At 36.8% G+C, this 18,527-nt stretch overlaps 1 protein-coding gene across 2 annotated transcripts in view; it reads right to left on the reverse strand.

The window, feature by feature from the left end:
• LOC133632087 (protein unc-13 homolog C) overlaps nucleotides 1-8,383 on the reverse strand; it is a 321,103-nt gene extending 312,720 nt beyond the window's left edge. For both annotated transcript variants that reach the window (XM_062024332.1, XM_062024326.1), the window contains exon 1: nucleotides 7,921-8,383. The gene's annotated coding sequence lies outside the window, so the exon portion shown is untranslated. The remainder of the gene's footprint in view (nucleotides 1-7,920) is intronic.
• Nucleotides 8,384-18,527: the final 10,144 nt, after the last annotated feature.

Here is an 18,527-nt window from a genome sequence, read left to right on the forward strand (position 1 = left end):
GGGATGACAGATAACTGTATCACCCTTTGCACACATTTGCATTTTATCAATTTGACCACCGTGGCCCGGAATGGCCCACCACCACCACCACCACCGGGAGCGTGCAAACATCATTTATTCAGAGCCGTAATACCTAGCACATGTAAAATGATTTTACATTAGGAACTGCTTGATTATCTACCCTGTTCATTCTCACAGCAGCATGACAAGAGTGACCTATTATATTGTGGCATCTTAGTGGGTATAAATCTCCACCTTTTGGATATAGGAGCATTGTGAAGGAAGTCAATTTAGTATGAAGATCACATATTTTAGATTAAAATTGCACCGGGGATTCCACCTCGTCTAGTTTTCAGTCTAAAACAGGGCATACTGTCATGATTGCTCATGACAGTTATTATTTGTTTCTATAACATTTTGCTGTGTGTGCTTTGTACCTCCTTGTTGCATAGCTTTGCCTGGGCTTCCTCTGCTTATATTTTCTGTTTGTGCACTTTCATGCGGCACTATTTTCCTCATTACATTTTTTTTTACCTAGAATTAGCTTGCCGTGTCTGCATCCTGGGGTCCAGACCAGCAACACCAACATTGAAAGGTAACACATACCAATCTACCATTTCTGAAGTCTTCAGTTTTCCAAGCTAACAGCCAAAGTGCCCTCTCTATACCAGGGGTGTCAAACGTACGGCCCGAGGGCCGGCTCAGTCCCGCGAAAAGGTTTTATACGATGAGTTTGCCAAGTATAAAAATTAACCTGAATTTTTTAAATAAAAGAAACAGCTGTTCTATATGTGTCCCCTGGATGTCGCAATAGCAATTCTTTGTATATTTGTAGATGATGCTACATATGTACAAAATAAACCACATGTTAGTATATCAGTTGATGAAAATGATCAAACTACATAAATAACATCCTGTAATTTGATTTTGATATATATTTTTTATCTTGATAGATTGAAAATTAACACCAATGAGTTGACTGATGGACATTATCACATAATTTAATCAGAAAATATAAATAGCGACAATGTATATATTCTATTAACCGCAACAGGTAATTGTAAAAACAAACAACAACATTATAATTTGTACAATTTCAAAATGTGCTTTTTCTATTTTTAAACAAAAAAAAACATTCTGAAGTTGTCTTTATTTTTAAGTTATCGTGCCGTTATTTTACCAGTCCGGCCCACTTGGGAGTAGATTTTTCTCCATGTGGCCCCCGATCTAAAATGAGTTTGACACCCCTGCTCTATACCGACTGACCTCTTTTCTTATGGCACTGAGTATAGAACCGGAAATTAAACTTTAATGATAATTTCTTTACTTGTATTATTATTGTTGTTCAAAGATTGCCTGAACAATGTAATGGCAACAGTACTGCATGGCTCTAAAACAGATCGTTGTCTAGTTTTATTAGTTCCTATTGGGGAAAATGTTCTGAAATATTAAAGAAAGTGGATTGTGTTCCTTTGTGCTTATTCATCATGCATGAAAGGGTCAAACCAAAGTCCAATTAAAAAATGAGTTGCTTGCAGAGAGTGGTCCTAATGCCCCCGTTGTATATCTTTCTCTCATAAACAAACACATTGATATTCATTATATAAAAATAAACATGAGATGCATGCTTTTCATTAAACGATACCAGAATTTCAGTAGTTGATACCGATAACTACGAATTTGCACAATTCTCAATACTTTTTCGATACTATGAGAAAAATAGAAATAATTTTTAAATGTATTACTGTATTGCAAATTGTTTCAAACTGTCAAGTATTCAAGATGACTGTGCTTAAACATATTTTTGCACATGAGTCAAATTGTAGTATTGGCTGCCAAGAGAACAACAATGGCCTACAGCTTCGCAGTGTATCAAACTCAACAATACTGTGCTTATAAGTATGCTTATTAATGACAACAATAGTCAACTGTTTCACATTCTAAAACATCAGAAGTGACATGGAACCTTCAGGTATATGAAACAATCAATATTGTTCTCAATATTCTTTCATTTTGGTGGTGATTTGACGTCATCGTGTGATTTATAACGAAATAGGCTAATATAAACGCTAAAACATTAACCTGAAGACAAATCTCTGTGTGTTTATTTAATATTAACATCAACATTTCAGTCTTTTCTCAACATTTTTTGTTTTGTTTTTTGTTTATTTTAATTCTACAATATGCTTTAAAATAGAGCTGTGTTCAGCAAGTAGCTCCAAGCCCACACTTTCTGGTGAAGTAAGTAAATAAGTGGTGTTTAAAGTGGTGCCCAAGTGTCTGTAATTGTGTTTTCTTAGCACTTATGGAGTGATAAACGTTGGGTTGTAAGCTTCTGGAGCTATTCTTCGCTCTCACTTGCGTGCCAAATACTTTTTTGACAGCTCATATTTGATTACTATGGCTGTGAATCTTAGGGCACCACACGATTAGATTTGATTAATGGGTGTAACGATTAAATTCAGAATCGACTCGATTTAAAACGATTTTTGATTCAAAATGTATATTGTTTTAATAACATTGGATCCCAGTTCTATGATTAACTACATTCCCCCCAAAAAATAGATACACATCTCTATATTAACCTAATGAAAACTATTTTTGTTTCGTAAAATGCTTCCCAAACATTTAATAAAGTCAAATACAAATAAGGCAACAAGAGAAGTATCCAACACTTCTCTCTTCTAAAGTAAATATGTACAGCAAATATGAGCAGCTCCATAAGGGGTCCCCAAACTACAGCCCGCGGGCCAATTCCGACCCGCCAGTGTCCAAAATCCGGCCCGCGGGAAGTCCCAAGTTGAATTTTTATTTTTTGAATTTTCCTTTTTTTATTTTTATTTTTTTTAATATTGTTTTTTAAAATCTGTCCTTTCTAATCCATTTTCTACTGCTTGTTACTTGTTACTCTCTGTGTTTCCAAGCCACTCAGGCAAATCATATTGTCTAAAAATGCATTTTCCCATCGGTAACGTGAAATCATCGGCAAAGTGTACGCTCTTTCAGTCAATTAGTGCGCGAGGAATATATACAGTATATATATATATATATATATATATATATATATATATATATATATATATATATATATATATTTATATTAGGGCTGTCAATCATTGGGTGTCCCACGATTCGATTCAATATCGATTCTTGGGGTCACGATTCGATTCAAAATCGATTTTTTTTTTCAATTCAACACGATTCTCGATTCAAAAACTATTTTTTCCCGATTCAAAACAATTCTCTATTCATTCAATACATAGGATTTCAGCAGGATCTACCCCAGTCTGCTGACATGCAAGCAGAGTAGTAGATTTTTGTAAAAAAGCTTTTATAATTGGAAAGGACAATGTTTTATCAACTGATTTCAATAATGTAAATTTGTTTTAACTATTAAGTGAACCAAAAATATGACTTATTTTATCTTTGTGAAAATATTGGACACAGTGTGTTGTCAAGCTTATGAAATGTGATGCAAGTGTAAGCCACTGTGACACGATTGTTCATTATTTTATTTTTTTATAAATGTCTAATGATAATGTCAATGAGGGATTTTTAATCACTGCTATGTTGAAATTGTAACTAATATTGATACTGTTGTTGATAATATTCATTTTTGTTTCACTACTTTTGGTTTGTTCTGTGTCGTGTTTGTGTCTCCTCTCAATTGCTCTGTTTATTGCTGTTCTGAGTGTTGCTGGGTCGGGTTTGGTTTTGGAATTGTATTGCATTGTTATGGTATTGCTGTGTATTGTTTTGTTGGATTGATTAATTAAAAAATATATATAAATATGTATATATATGTGTATATATATATATATATATATATATATATATATATATATATATATATATATATATAAAAATAATTTTAAAAAAAAATAGATTTAAAAAAAAATGAGAATCGATTCTGAATCGCGCAATGTGAGAACCGCGATTCGAATTCGAATCGATTTTTTTCCCACACCCCTTATATATACATATGTATATACAGTATATATGTGTGTGTGTGTGTGTGTGTATATATATATATATATATATATATATATATATATATATATTCACACAGCCCGGCACCCGACCAAATTGTTTTAACCCAATGCGGCCCCCAAGTCAAAAAGTTTGGGGACCCCTGATCTACATCAACAATATGATTTACCTAACTGGACTAGACAGGACAGATTGGAATTTTGTATTTTTTATTTTTTTAAATTTGTCTTGAATCGATTAATAATCGATACCAATAAGAATCACGATTAATCACTTTTTTTTTATTTTTATGACACTCTTATTGATTACTGAAATAATATATATGACAAAAGAAACACTGTCTTTCACGTTTTAATACCTACTTCTACTTGCTAAATAGTTTTGCCACACCCACAGTTCCATTATGGTTTGCTTATGAGCAAGGGCCAACAGGAAGCGCCAAATCCACATTTGTGACAGGGTTCCACAAATGAGTAAATATATGGGAAACACTGATTTATATTTTTCAGACAGCAGGTGTTCTTACTCAGTGCTCAGTGGCCAACAATTGATGCGACTCTCTGAGGAACAAGTGTTGTACAGTATTCAGTACTGACTATACTGATAAAAAGCAATTTAATGTATTTTTTTGCGTGTTGGTATCGACTTGGTATTGATACTTTTGACAACCCTGCATTAAACAGATGACACAGACATATTTGCCTCTTTTAGAGTACATTTCTTTGACCATATGATACAATGAAATATTAAACACTTAAAGGGGATCTGTAATGAATGTTGTCTTTTCTGACTTATAAATGTTGTTACAAGGTTAGATTATATTATAAGATCATGCATTTGGATGCCTCTGTTCTCGGGGTTTTACGGTCTTGCTACTTCGTGATGTCATTGGAGGTGGACTTTATTATTTGTGCATAAAGTAAAGCTCTGTGTCAGGCTATAAGGAAACAACAAAAGGTAAGATAATGTTTTATTTTCATCTAATGTATTTTTAGCATGCTCATAACAACCCATAAGTGGGACTTGCAGTGACTTAAATGCTGCTGAAAGCTGATTTTTTTTTCTACAAGTCTACCTCGATCGGAGATTGTGCAGGTGTACCTAATGGTGTGACTGGGTGAATCTATATATTGCTTATGCAGTTTATTTTCAACCGTGTCTGTGGAAAAAAAATACAGCGACGATTTCGAGATATACCAGGGTTTCCCCTTAATGTATTTGACTGTGGCAGTGCGCCACTGCAACATATTAGCCGCTACACCTTAAAAGGTTGTATTATTTTTTTTACATGAAAACAAAATAAAGTAATATAATGTATTGTAGCGTCCAGAAAAAGACTCACAAATTCCGACGCTATTTTTAGTTTCTAATGCCAATTTTTTTGCTAACAACGGGCCCGATTCCAACAAGTATTTCCTCCGTGCTCACACGTCCCCCTCCGTGTTTCACTCTTAGACACGCAACACTTCCTCCTTCTCCGCCTGCACGGTGTGTTCACAGACCATGGAAAACTAAATTTTACACCTGCAGGTAGTTACATTATGAATGGATATATATATAGTTGATTATTTGATTATTTGCGCACTATCGACTAGTAATGCACCGAACATGTGGCCACCGAAAAAATACATACTTTCACTGGAATAAGCAATACGCACAAAACTGCCACCTGATGTGGCACAAATCTGATGCGCAGATGTCAGCTTTGAAGCATTAGAGCAACGGTCCCCAACTACGGCCCTCCAGCGTCTAAAATCCAACCCGCGGGAACTCCCAAGTTAAAAAAAAAATATATATATATATTTTTTATTATTTATTATTTTTATAAAACTGTCCTTTCTAATCCATTTTCTACCGCTTGTTACTCTCCGCTCAGGCAAATCATATTGTCTAAAAATGCATTTTCCCATCGATAACTTGACATCATCGCGCTCGGAATACATATATATATATATATATATATATATATATATATATATATATATATATATATATATATATATATATATATATATATATATATATATATACACATACAGTACAGGCCAAAAGGTTGGACACACATTCTCATTCAATGGGTTTTCTTTATTTTCATGACTATTTACATTGTAGATTGTCAATGAAGGCATCAAAACTATGAATTAACACATGTGGAGTTATGTACTTAACAAACATTTTTTAAATAATAATAAATAGCAATGTTTTATATTTTATTTTTTTCAAAATAGCCCCCCTTTGCTCTGATTACTGTTTTGCACACTCTTGGCATTCTCTCGATGAGCTGAAAGGGTTTTCACTTCACATGTCCAAGACATGCACCTGGGGATAGGTTGATTGGCAACACTAAATTGGCCCTAGTGTGTGAATGTGAGTGCGAATGTTGTCTGTCTATCTGTGTTGGCCCTGCGATGAGGTGGCGACTTCTCCAGGGTGTACCCCGCCTTCCGCCCGATTGTAGCTGAGATAGGCTCCAGCGCCCCCCGCGACCCCAAAAGGGACAAGCGGTAGAAATGGATGGATGGATGGATGGATGTGTCATAGTTTTGATGCCCTCATTGACAATCTACAATGTAAATAGTCATGAAAATAAAGAAAACGCATTGAAATGAGAAGGTGTCCAAACTTTTGGCCTGTACTGTATATATATATATATATATATATATATATATATATATATATATATATATATATATATATATATATATATATATATATATACACACACACACACACACAGCCCGTCCCCCGGCCAATTTTTTTTTAACCCCATGCGGCCCCCGAGTCTAAAAGTTTGGGGACCCCTGCATTAGAGCATTTGGACTGGCATAAAATATCCGATCTGTGTCAGTTGAGGTCAAAATAATTAGATCTGGTGTTGGAGAGGGAGGGGCATGGTTTCATTTGCAATCTGGAAACACCTTCAGAATCAAACATCTTAGTCTCAAAAATGAGTTATAAAAGCCTCTCTGGAGCAAAATGTCCATTAAAGCATATCCAACACATATCTGGTGTTTTAAAATGTAGATTAAAATCAGTATAGGTCATGGAATATCCCTCGGCTTTGTGGAGCTGCAACTTTATAATTTCCTCCTCCAGTATGTATTACTTATTCATCATCCAGGCTGAGGGGTGGAAAAAGAACTATTGACTTATGAGGTCAAACCAATCCAAAAATGACTTCCTTGCATTAGTGCGTGAATAATTCCCCATGGTCCTAGTGCACCTCCAGTTGGACTTGGGAGACAAGTCCAGAGGGAAGAAGAAGGAAAAAAAAGCAGGGGGGGAACACCTCATCAGCCACACCTACTCCTCCCTCACTTTGTGCTGCCTGGGGCCCGCTTCCATAACATCAAGGGACACATTCCCTGCCTTCCCCTCAGGAGAGCACTCTCAATATGTGCCAGTTTTTTTTATTTTATGTATTTATTTTTTATTAAACGAGGCATGCTAACCCCTTTCTCGCTATTCACAATCTTTTACAAACTGTGTTACGTCATGTCTCTGAGGGCACATGACCACGGATTATGGCGTATGAGTGTAGATTAATGCACATGTGGGCGTGCACAGCTGCATGCACGCACATGTATGATGGCTTTTTTTTTTTCTTTTTTTTTTTTTTTGCACCGTCGAGGATGTCTATATTATGTTGGCAAACCGCACCACATTGTCACTTCTGTTAAATCAAACGCAAATGGGACTGTTTTCTTGCGAGGAGGAGTGTCATGCTTGCATGTGTCTGTCGTAATGCACGAGGATCGGATTCAAAATTCCACATTAAAAATGATGATGGCCTCAAAGCATGTCATCAACGCGCTGACAGGGCCACGGAGAGGGGTGTGTGTGTGTGTGTGTGTGTATAAGGAGGGGCAATAACAAGACATGGGATGAAGGCAGCCATTCACATGCATGGAGAAGCCCACCCGCAAATACCTTTATGTCAGTGGCGGAGGTCGTGGCGGCTGTGGTGCAAGCGTAGCCCTCTGGAGCCGGAGTCCGTCCCCACGTTCGGTGATGGGCGATGCTGACGAGTGGAGGTGAGGGAGCGGGAGACGGAAAGCGAGGGAGGGAGGGAGGAATGGAGGGAGGGGGGATATAGAGGGCGGCTTGGTGCGCAGCTGGCTGCTCACGGAGGGCTCTCTCACAGCAGCATCGCTCCGCGACCGTCAGACACCGCATCCCGCTTCTCCCTCCACGCGCTCCTCTCCTTCTCCATGCTCACTTTCTACCCACCCCCCACAAAAAATAAATTAAAAAAAATCCCGCGGGGGGTCGCTGCTTCTTGCCTGACACCCGTGCTGGGAGCGCTGGGTGTGGATAATACAGTAGTCCGAAAGCTGGATGCAGACTGGTACTGATGCTGATGGCAGACTGCAGCCAAGATGATGCTGCTGCTGCTTCTCCTGGCTGCCCAGACTGAGGCTCTGCTCCCCCGGCTGGAGAATGTCTCTCCCCTCCCTTCTTGCACACCCCTCACTCTCTCACCATATCCCCCCTTCTCCCACCCTCTCTCTCTTTCTCTCTCACACACACAGTCGCTCCTTCGCTCACCACCCTTTTTTCTTTTTTTTCCCCCCAGAAAGATGCAAAAGGCGCGCTCATATTGAGAGCACCCCTCAAAAAGGCAGCTGCACATCCCTACGCAAACTAAACCCAGCAGGCACAAGACATTGATACAACGTTGATACTAGTGTTGTCCCGATACCAATATTTTGGTACCGGTACCAAAATTATTTTGATACTTTTCGGTACTTTTCTAAATAAAGGGGACCACAAAAAATTTGCATTATTGGCTTTATTTTAACAAACAAATCTTAGGGTACATTAAACATGTTTCTTATTGCAAGTTTGTCCTTAAAATAGTGAACATACAAGACAACTTGTCTTTTAGTAGTAAGTAAGCAAACAAAGGCTCCTAATTTAGTTGCTGACGTATGCAGTAACATATTGTGTCATTTTCCATTCTATTATTTTGTCAAAATTATTAAGGACAAGTGGTAGAAAATAAATGATTAATCTACTTGTTCATTTACTTTTAACATCTGCTTACTTTCTCTTTTAACATGTTCTATCTACACTTCCGTTAAAATGTAATACTCACTTATTCTTCTGTTTGGATGCTTTACATTAGTTTTGGATGATACCACAAATTTATGTATCAATCCGATACCAAGTCATTACAGGATCATACATTGGTCATATTCAAAGTCCTCATGTGTCCAGGGACATATTTCCTGAGTTTATAAACATAATATAATTTTTTTTAAACAAACAAAGGTGTTGTGATGCCAAAAAATATGGACGTAATCATAGTAGAATCGACTAGGTTAGAGTGTCCGCCCTGATATCGGTAGGTTGTGAGTTCAAACCCCGGCCGAGTCATACCAAAGACTATAAAAAATGGGACCCATTACCTCCCTGCTTGGCACTCAGCATCAAGGGTTGGAATTGGGGGTTGAATCACCAAAAATGATTCCCGGGCGCGGCCACCGCTGCTGCCCACTGCTCCCCTCACCTCCCAGGGGGTGAACAAGGGGATGGGTCGAATGCAGAGGACAAATTTCACCACACCTAGTGTGTGTGTGTGACAATCATTGGTACTTTAACGTTACTTAACTTACTGTAGATACGCTACTATACTTGGTATCATTACAATGGATGTCAGGTGGAGATCCACCAATGGCGTTTGTTTACATTTTGACGCCGGTGAGCTACGGTGTGTAGTGAAGCATGTTTAGCTATTCCTCGTCCTGCAGAGATGATACTTGTAAGAAACTTACTTTATTTGTCACCATGGAGGAGAGGATTAGTGATTTAGAAGTAGCTAAAACACTGCTGACTGCGAATGTACTTTAGCCGGTACTTTTCAGAGCCGGTATAGTACCGAATATGATTCATTACTGTCGCGGTACTATACTAATATTGGTATACCGTACAACCCTAGTTGATCCATACATATCTTTTAAAACCAACTTTGAAAAAACGCTGCAGAATAGTTGTATTTGTAAACTGAGACAGTGTTTGATCCACGCTGTCGATTGGGAAATGACCAAATTTCAAAGGTCAAATCAGCGTCACAACCTGACATTGAATAAACGTAGTTGTTTTAATGTCTTGTGACTGCTGGGAATAAAGTATGTCGATAGACACACAACAGTGCAAGAATATATGTTGCCTTTTATTGAATGTCGATATACAGTATTTAATTAGTAATTATATTCACCAATATATTTTAAATTAGTGCAAATCTATTTAATATAGATCAGGGGTACCCAAACTAGCTAGCGTCCAAAATCCGGCCCACGGGAAGCTTCAAGTTTTTAAAAAAATGTGTCCGATCGCTTCTGTCAGCTACCTCTCTTTTTGTTTATAATGTCTATTTTCTGCTGGGTATACTTTCTATTTTATGCTGCCCTTTTTTTTCTTTGCTGCAGCTGTTACATATTCTGTAATACTGTACATCAGGGGTGGCCAACTCATTTTAGCTCAGGGGCCGCATGCAGGGAAATCTGTGCACACGCGGGCCGGACTATTGAAACTAAAAAATAAAGACAACTTCAGATTGTTTTCTTTGTCTTACTTTGGCCAAAAATGGAACAAACACATTCTGAAAATATTACAATAAAAGTATGGTAAAAAATACCTGGCAGCGGTAAAGTTTAGATCAGTGGTCCCCAAACTACGTCCCACGGGCCAAATACTGCCCCCCAGCGTCCAAAATTCGGCCCACGGGAAGTCTCAAGTTTAAAAAAAAAGAAGTGTCTTTTCTAATCTATTTTCTACCGCTCGTTACTCTCGAGGTCTCCTAGCAGCTCAGGCAAATCATATTGTTTAAAAAGGCATTTTCCCATTGATAACAGTACATCTATCCGCTCACGCCGCAGTGTTGGGCGAGCGTGCGGCAAGTGCACACTCTTTTAGTCAATTAGTGCGTGAGGTATATATATATATATATATATATATATATATATATATATATATATATATATATATATATATATATATATATATATATATATATATATATACAGCCCAGCCCCCGGCCAAATGTTTTTAACCCAATGCGGCCTCTGAGTCAAAAACTTTGAGGACCCCTGCTATAGATCATCTTCTGTATCATTAAACAACACATACAATTAAATTAGGGCCGTCAAAAATGATGATTTAACTCATGATTAAACACAAAAAAATGTAACATAGTTGCGGATTAATCACACATTTATTTTGACTCTAAATGCTCCTTTGATTTAACCGCAAATAGATGTGATCAGGTCAACTGCTGTACTCACTCCAAAATACACCCCGACTGTATAAAAAATGACCGTTAAAAACTATGGCAAGCAATTGTTACATTAAAACATCGCAAAATAGTTCATCACAGTAGTAAATGCTGTGGATTCCTGCAAACCAATAAATAGTACCCTAACCTAAATGACTAAGGTTGTAAAGTGTAGAAAACACATGACTTTACTGTGAAAGTAATTAAAAAAATGTTTCAACGCATTTAGAAATATTGTAATTTCACAAGCATGCAAATACTCTAAAATTTACGGTACTATTATTATAGATGAAAGATTTTGCAGATTGTACATTTAAATTTACGGCATATCTTAATTATTGTAGGGGTTTGTGTTGAAGCATTAGCCTGGTTAACTTTTGGCTGACAACATGTTTTCTTGTATTTTTATGGCAAGTGGTTTCAGACATTGAGTGGTTATGTTTGTGTACTTTATTGAAAATTGCATCAAAATGTACCACGCTGTGTGTTTAAGTGTGTTGGAACTGGTTGCAAGCAGCTGTTTAACAGATACAGAGCATTTAAGGCTTTTATAGCTCACTTGAAGGAACATGTTGTGGAAGGCCATGTTGTGAGTTGTCCAGTGAAAGGTTATACAAATACTTTCAAGTTAAAAGCTTAACGTACCGCTCACATGTCTCGGAAACACGGGCGTTTTGCAGATACTAGTATTGGTGTGAGGACCTGTATTATACAGGTGAAACTCATAAAATGACAATACAGTGTAAAAGTCCATTCATGTCAGCAGTTTAACTTCAAATGTGAAACAAATATGTGATATTAACTTATTTCATGCAAATTGAGATATGTCAAGCCTTTAGTTGTAGTCATCTTGATCATCATTGCGTACGGTTTTTGAAACCCTACATATTATGAGATTTTCAATTCAAAGTTTATATAAACACTAAGCCATAATCATGAACAATTATAACCAATAAAGGCTTGACATATCTCACTTTGCATGTAACAAGTTAATATCACAAGTTACTAATTAAAGTACCAATGATTGTTACACACACACTAAAATGTTGCATTCTTGTGTCATTTTCACATGATTAAATTCTACGGAAGAACATTCATTTCTTATTTATTTGCTAAACAGTTTTTGTTTTCTTTTATACTGCGTATGTGCCTCTTAAGACATCACTGAAAGCTTTGTAAGGCCCTGTTACCTCTAAACTAAACAAAAATGATGCCAATACACCCTTTTATCTTTTTTTCCAAATAAGAATCAATAAGAGAACCGTTAAGGTACCGAATCGTTAAACAGAATCTAAAGTGAAATTGAAACCGGAAAAATCGTATCAATTCCCATCCCTTCCATTGTAGGTTAATAATACTAACATAGACACGGGTAAATGTGTTAACATTTGAGCTAAAACTAATGGCCCTCGATTGATCAGATTATAATAGCACATACAAATATGCATGAAAACACTCGTATGGACATCTCACATGGAACGGTTTAGTAAGTATGAACAGTTTTAATTATACGGTAAAACTTACAAACATTACTTGGATAATAAATGAAGAATCCATACAAATAGAAACACTATGGACGGATAGAAGACAGATCTCTGGTTTAAAGCACTAAATGGAAGGAAACTGCAGCACCTGTAGTGAGCGAACTCGTCCACAAGATAGCGTCTTAGCACAAACAATAACACACCTTTTTCAGTGTATTTGCTTTTTTTTTTTTTTAAACTATTTTTCTTATGGCTGTCAGTGAAAACAAATACATAAATCAGCCACGCCGTTTTATAAACCGCAGGGATTAAAGTGTATGGAAAAATTAATGGTTTATAGTCCAGAGTTTACTGTATATAATAATTGCAAATGAGACTCGGAAGTATAAGAAAACAAGATGTAACAGCTAAACAGCACAATTATTATTATCAGTTCACTGTTAAATGTTACGTTTTTTAAATTAAATAAATTAACATGTATTAACACATGAGCAGAAACAAAAGTACGAAAAAATTGGTACAGTTGAGTGCAGGTATCGATTCTCAGAATCGGTACCGTATTGGTTCAAATGTAAGTGGTATCCTTCCCTATTTATATACGACTTAATTTATCTGTGATTATGCGTCTTTTTGATTAAGGAATACTGTTACATGTCAATAAATTCCCTGAATCGACTTTGATGAAAATGATAATCAACTACCTTATTTTGCGGACTGCAAGCCACTACTTTTTCTCCAAGCTCTGAACCCTGCGGTTTATAAATCCGTGCTGCTAACTTGTGGATTTTTCTTCTCTCACGGCCATAATATTTTGTATTTCATATATTTTCATATAACACCGACAGACACTGACAAGGTGTGTTACTGTTTGTGCTATGGCGCCATCTTTTGGACAAGTTTGCTTCCTGCAGGTGCTGCGGTTAAAAATGTTTTTCCTGTTTTGTCCTTTGAACCGGACGTACAACCGCACATAGCGTTTCTGCTCGAAAGGATTTTTCATCACTCCAATCATAAGTTTTACAATATAACTAAAACTATTCCTACTTACTAAACTGTCCCATGCGAGATGTTAAAGTTGAAGTTAAAGTACCACTGATAGTCACACACACACAAAGTGTGGTGAAATTACCCTCTGCATTTGACCCATCCCCTTGTTCCACCCCCTGGGAGGTGAGTGGAGCAGTGAGCAGCAGCGGTGGCCACGCTCGATAATCCTTTTGGTGATTTAACCCCCAATTCCAACCCTTGATGTCTGTAGCAATGTTGTCATGCATTTTTGTGCATGCTATCATAATGTAATTAAGCTAGCATAGTTAGCATTAGTGAATATGCTAACACATTTAAAAGTGTCTGTTAGTATTATTAACTTACAACGGCATTCTTTTTATATTGTTTCAGTTTTGTAAATTCACCAAGACGTCACTGTGGACTTATTGAGTCTGTTTAGTTAGATGGAAAGCTAGCTGGGTCCATGATGACGACTTGTGTTTTGTTTGATCAGCCGTTTTACTGCCGTGTAACAAGCACCGTTTGGAAACACAGCATTTACACATAAACGTTTACAAAATATTTTGTATCGGTTTAAATCTGCTGTTTATGGTCCGGTGCAGCGAATACTATAAAAAAAAAATATATATATTTCTTTAAAAATTTGTTGGGTGCAGTCTTAATCCTTTTGTATGTGTGTCTTAATCCTTTTGTATGTGTTTTACACTTTTTTCAACATTAAAAAAAAAGCCTAACCAGGGACAAGGGTTGCAAATTAGCCTGTGGCTAGAAGTCCTATATGTACTTTGTCATCGGTTACCTGTGGGTTGCAATGTTTAATTGTACTGTCCCTGCCAAATGAATACATAAATAAATACATAAAATAAAATAAACAGCAGCACACTCTACAGTCCGGAAAATCTGGTACTTATTTTGGATTGTAGAATTACACCCCTTAAAATGTTTTAAACTCCTATTTTCATGCCACCATGCTTCTTATAGTACTTGTGCGAGAGTGGAGGTCTATGAGGCTGGATTGAATTACCCTTAGCTGACATCATGTTGTCTTTCAATGCCGGGATAGGCTCCAGCCCCAAGGCCCCCCCAACCCAGAAAGGGACAAGCGGTAGAAAATGGATGGATGGATGAATGCACAGCGCCTATGTTGGTTGCAGCCAAGTAATGCACTCTGTTTTGCATTAGTTGCTACAAGATGCAATTAATCAAGCACGCGCAATTCTTAACAACCATTGTTTTCATCATTGGCAAAATATGGCAATATTATCATCTTCGTGTGGAAGGGACTATTCCCATGTTGACACACACACACACACACACACACACACACACACACACACACACGCACACACACACTATTCCAATTATGTCAACTTTAATTGCTCATTCGCCTCGCACATTAGTCATCGATGCACTGTGCTGTATTAAATAAAAAACTGAGCGTCATGTTGTAAATATAGCATCCCATAACAGTAAAACAGCTATTCGCCGTAATAATCATATTTATGGAAGCCGCACACCTGCAAAACAAATATGACGTTAAAGCGCCAATTAAGCCATCTGCTTTAATTGAGGCCTTCATGTCGGAGACGTGTCACGTGACCCAGCGCATCCTTTCTCCTCTGCCGCTGCTTTCCTCCAGCAGCCACTAATTGTCTGCCCTCCCAGCCAAGTCACATTCACTCATTCGCTCTCTGTCACATGGAGGAGAAGGAATGGATGATGAACAAGGAGAGGGTTTTTTTTTCTTCTTTTTACTGCATGCAGCATGGCCCCCTTTCACCCCCTGCTGGTGAGAGATGCAAGTGCATCCAAAACAAAGGGCTCCACATAACATATCCTCTGGTTTGTTGTTGCTGCAGAGAGCAGGAGAGCCAGTGATTCTTCAAAGCATCCGAGCATGGTCCACTTCAAGTCTAATGTGCTGTCGAGGGGAGTAAATGAGCTGATTAGTTGGGTCTCAGAGACCCTAATGAAAGAAGTCAGTTGTGTAATATTTTGTCGCTTCAGGACAAATCGATCCTTGTTTTTTCTTTTATATCTCAAGTTTGTAATGGCACACCCTTGCACTCACTTGATTACCTCTCTGTTTGTCTCTTCATATTGAATCCATTTCATATCACATCTCAGGTTATGACAGTTGTTGTGTCATCGACACGTTTTTTTTTGTTTTGTTTTTTGCTGTTAACTGGGGAAATAAAGCCAACAATTGCTCTTATTGCAGTGAGTTTGCGGCACGATATTGGAATTTGTGAAAGACTACAAGAACCCACGTGCACTCCAGTGACTGTTTACATTGAATTGAATCAGTTTAATATGCTTAAACTTAAAGGGGAACTGCACTTTTGCATATGTAAGAAAATAACACATTGTTTCTTTTTGGTTTTTTGCTTTCTAACTAGCACACTGCAAAAACTGAAATCTAAGTAAGATTAAATATCTCAAATAAGGGTGATGATTGCTTATTTTCTGTCTGATAAGATAATTCTTCTCACTAAGCAGATTTTATGTTAGAGTGTTTTACTTGTTTTAAGTGTTTTGGTCCTAAATTATCTCAGTAAGATATTACAGCTTGTTGCTGAGATTGTATGACCTATATTGAGTAAAACATGCTTGAAACTAAAATATCAACTGTTGCAAAGCTGTGGCATCAACACTCACAAGTATAAAACAACTTTTTTAAAGTAATAATTGCTTACTTTAAGCATGAAAAAAAAAATCATGACATGTCATTATGTCAAGATAATGGCCCTAGCATTTACTTAATTTAAGAATATTTTTCAACATATTGAGCTAAAAGGTCTCATTTTTTTTTCAACCAAGAAAAGTGCACTTGTTATTAGTGAGAATATAATTATTTTAAGGTATTTTGGGGTTCATTGAGGTTAGCTAATTTTACTTGTTTTGGAAAGTCTTGACAAGCCGAATTTTCTTGTTCTATTGGCAGATAATTTTGCTTAGTTCCAATAAAATACCCCTAATTTTTTTATACTTTTTTTCTTGTTTTTGAACACTGACTTTTTGCAGTGTAAAAGAATGCGAGCAAAAGTCAGCTAAACATTTTACTAATGGTAGACGCTCTATTCCGCCTCTAAAGCGCTCTAAAAAATATCCAAACACCTCCATCAACGTTTTATACATGCTGTATTTATGTAATGTGGTAACAGGCAAATTCATAACATATAATATTTACGTATTTTGTTCATTTTAATCATACAGCGACATATTAATTTCACCGACTCATCACAACATTCACTTTTCCTATTAACAAATACTACTAATCATGGCAGACTTCATGAGAGAGAACAACAACTACCATAAATTCCAGATTATAAACCGCTACTTTATTCCTACACTTTGAACCCTGTGGCTTAAAAAACGGAGCGGCTATTTTATGGATTTTCTTAATTGACAGCAATAATAAAAACTTTAAAAAAAAATAGGAAAACATTGTTTTATCGTTTGTGCTATGGTGCTCTTTTTTGGACAAATTCGCTCACTGAAGGTGCTGCAGTGTCCTTCCATTTATCGGTAGTGCTTTTTTTTTTTCCAACCAGATTGCTGTTCAGTCTTTTAGCTGTCCATAACATTTCTACTTATATGGATTCTTTGTAAGTTTTACATTATAACTAAAACTGTTTATACCTACTAAACCGTCCCATGTGTGATGTCTGTAGGAGTCTTTTCATGCATATTTGTTTGTGCTATTGTAATGTTATGGAGTTAGCGTCGTTAGCATTAGCTAATATGCTAACATGTTTGCGAGTGTCTGTGTTAACTTAAAACTGCATTGTTTTTGTATTGTCTCAGTTTCACAAATTCCTCACTATACTCACCAAAAGGTCACCGTGGAGTTGTTGAGTCTGTTTAGCTGATTGGAGAGCTAGCTTCTGCAGCTCGTGGGTCCATGACAATGGCTTCTGTTTTGTTTGATCTGACATTTTACTGCCGTGTTCCAGACACCGTTTAGAAACAATTAAGGTATGCAAATAAACATTTACATAATCTTACTGTGTAAATAACTAATTTCGCAATGTTTATCCGCGGTTTATAGTCTGGTGCGGCTAATATATAGAACATATGTTTTTCTTCGAAAATGTTGTGGGTGAGGTTTATATGCTGGTGTGCTCTATAGTCCAGGAAATATAGTACTTTGGGACAAATGATGGTGTACAACCTTTTGTTTTCTAACCGGAATATATGGAGGATGAGCTACAAGTTTTAGAAGCTGTGAGCTAAATAAACAGATGCAGGTTTAGTGCAACACTAAGCATCATGTAGCAATATTGCTAAGTCCTAAACAAGATATACAAACTACGAACACGATAAAACAATCACTTACTGTACAATGTCTACTTTCACTAGGATGTCGACTGATAGGATGTTCATGTTTCCGTTTGGATGAAGAATCAATCAAAATCCTTACGAAGCGTTAAAAAAAATAATATATATATATATATATATTTTTTTGTTTATTTTTCATCATCTCCGGGTATAAGTTAAATGTCAAAGTTGACCAACTTCTCGGTTTATGACCACATCCAGGTGAGGCATGATTTATAATCTAGAATTAACTTTTACCAACTCAGAAGCGACACAGCAGTTTGTTGGCTCGGTATGTCAATATAGCAGCATAAGCTAGTTAGCTCTTTGTGATCAGTGCGTCGCTAAAAATAGATTGTCTGCGTAAGCACTTACAATAACAATATCGCTAATGTTTGGTTAATATGCAGGTCACAAGTTGTAAATGAAGCATTGTTGCCAGTTTTTGG

This window comes from Entelurus aequoreus, linkage group LG02 (genome assembly GCF_033978785.1).
Source record: "Entelurus aequoreus isolate RoL-2023_Sb linkage group LG02, RoL_Eaeq_v1.1, whole genome shotgun sequence".
NCBI lineage: Eukaryota > Metazoa > Chordata > Actinopteri > Syngnathiformes > Syngnathidae > Entelurus > Entelurus aequoreus.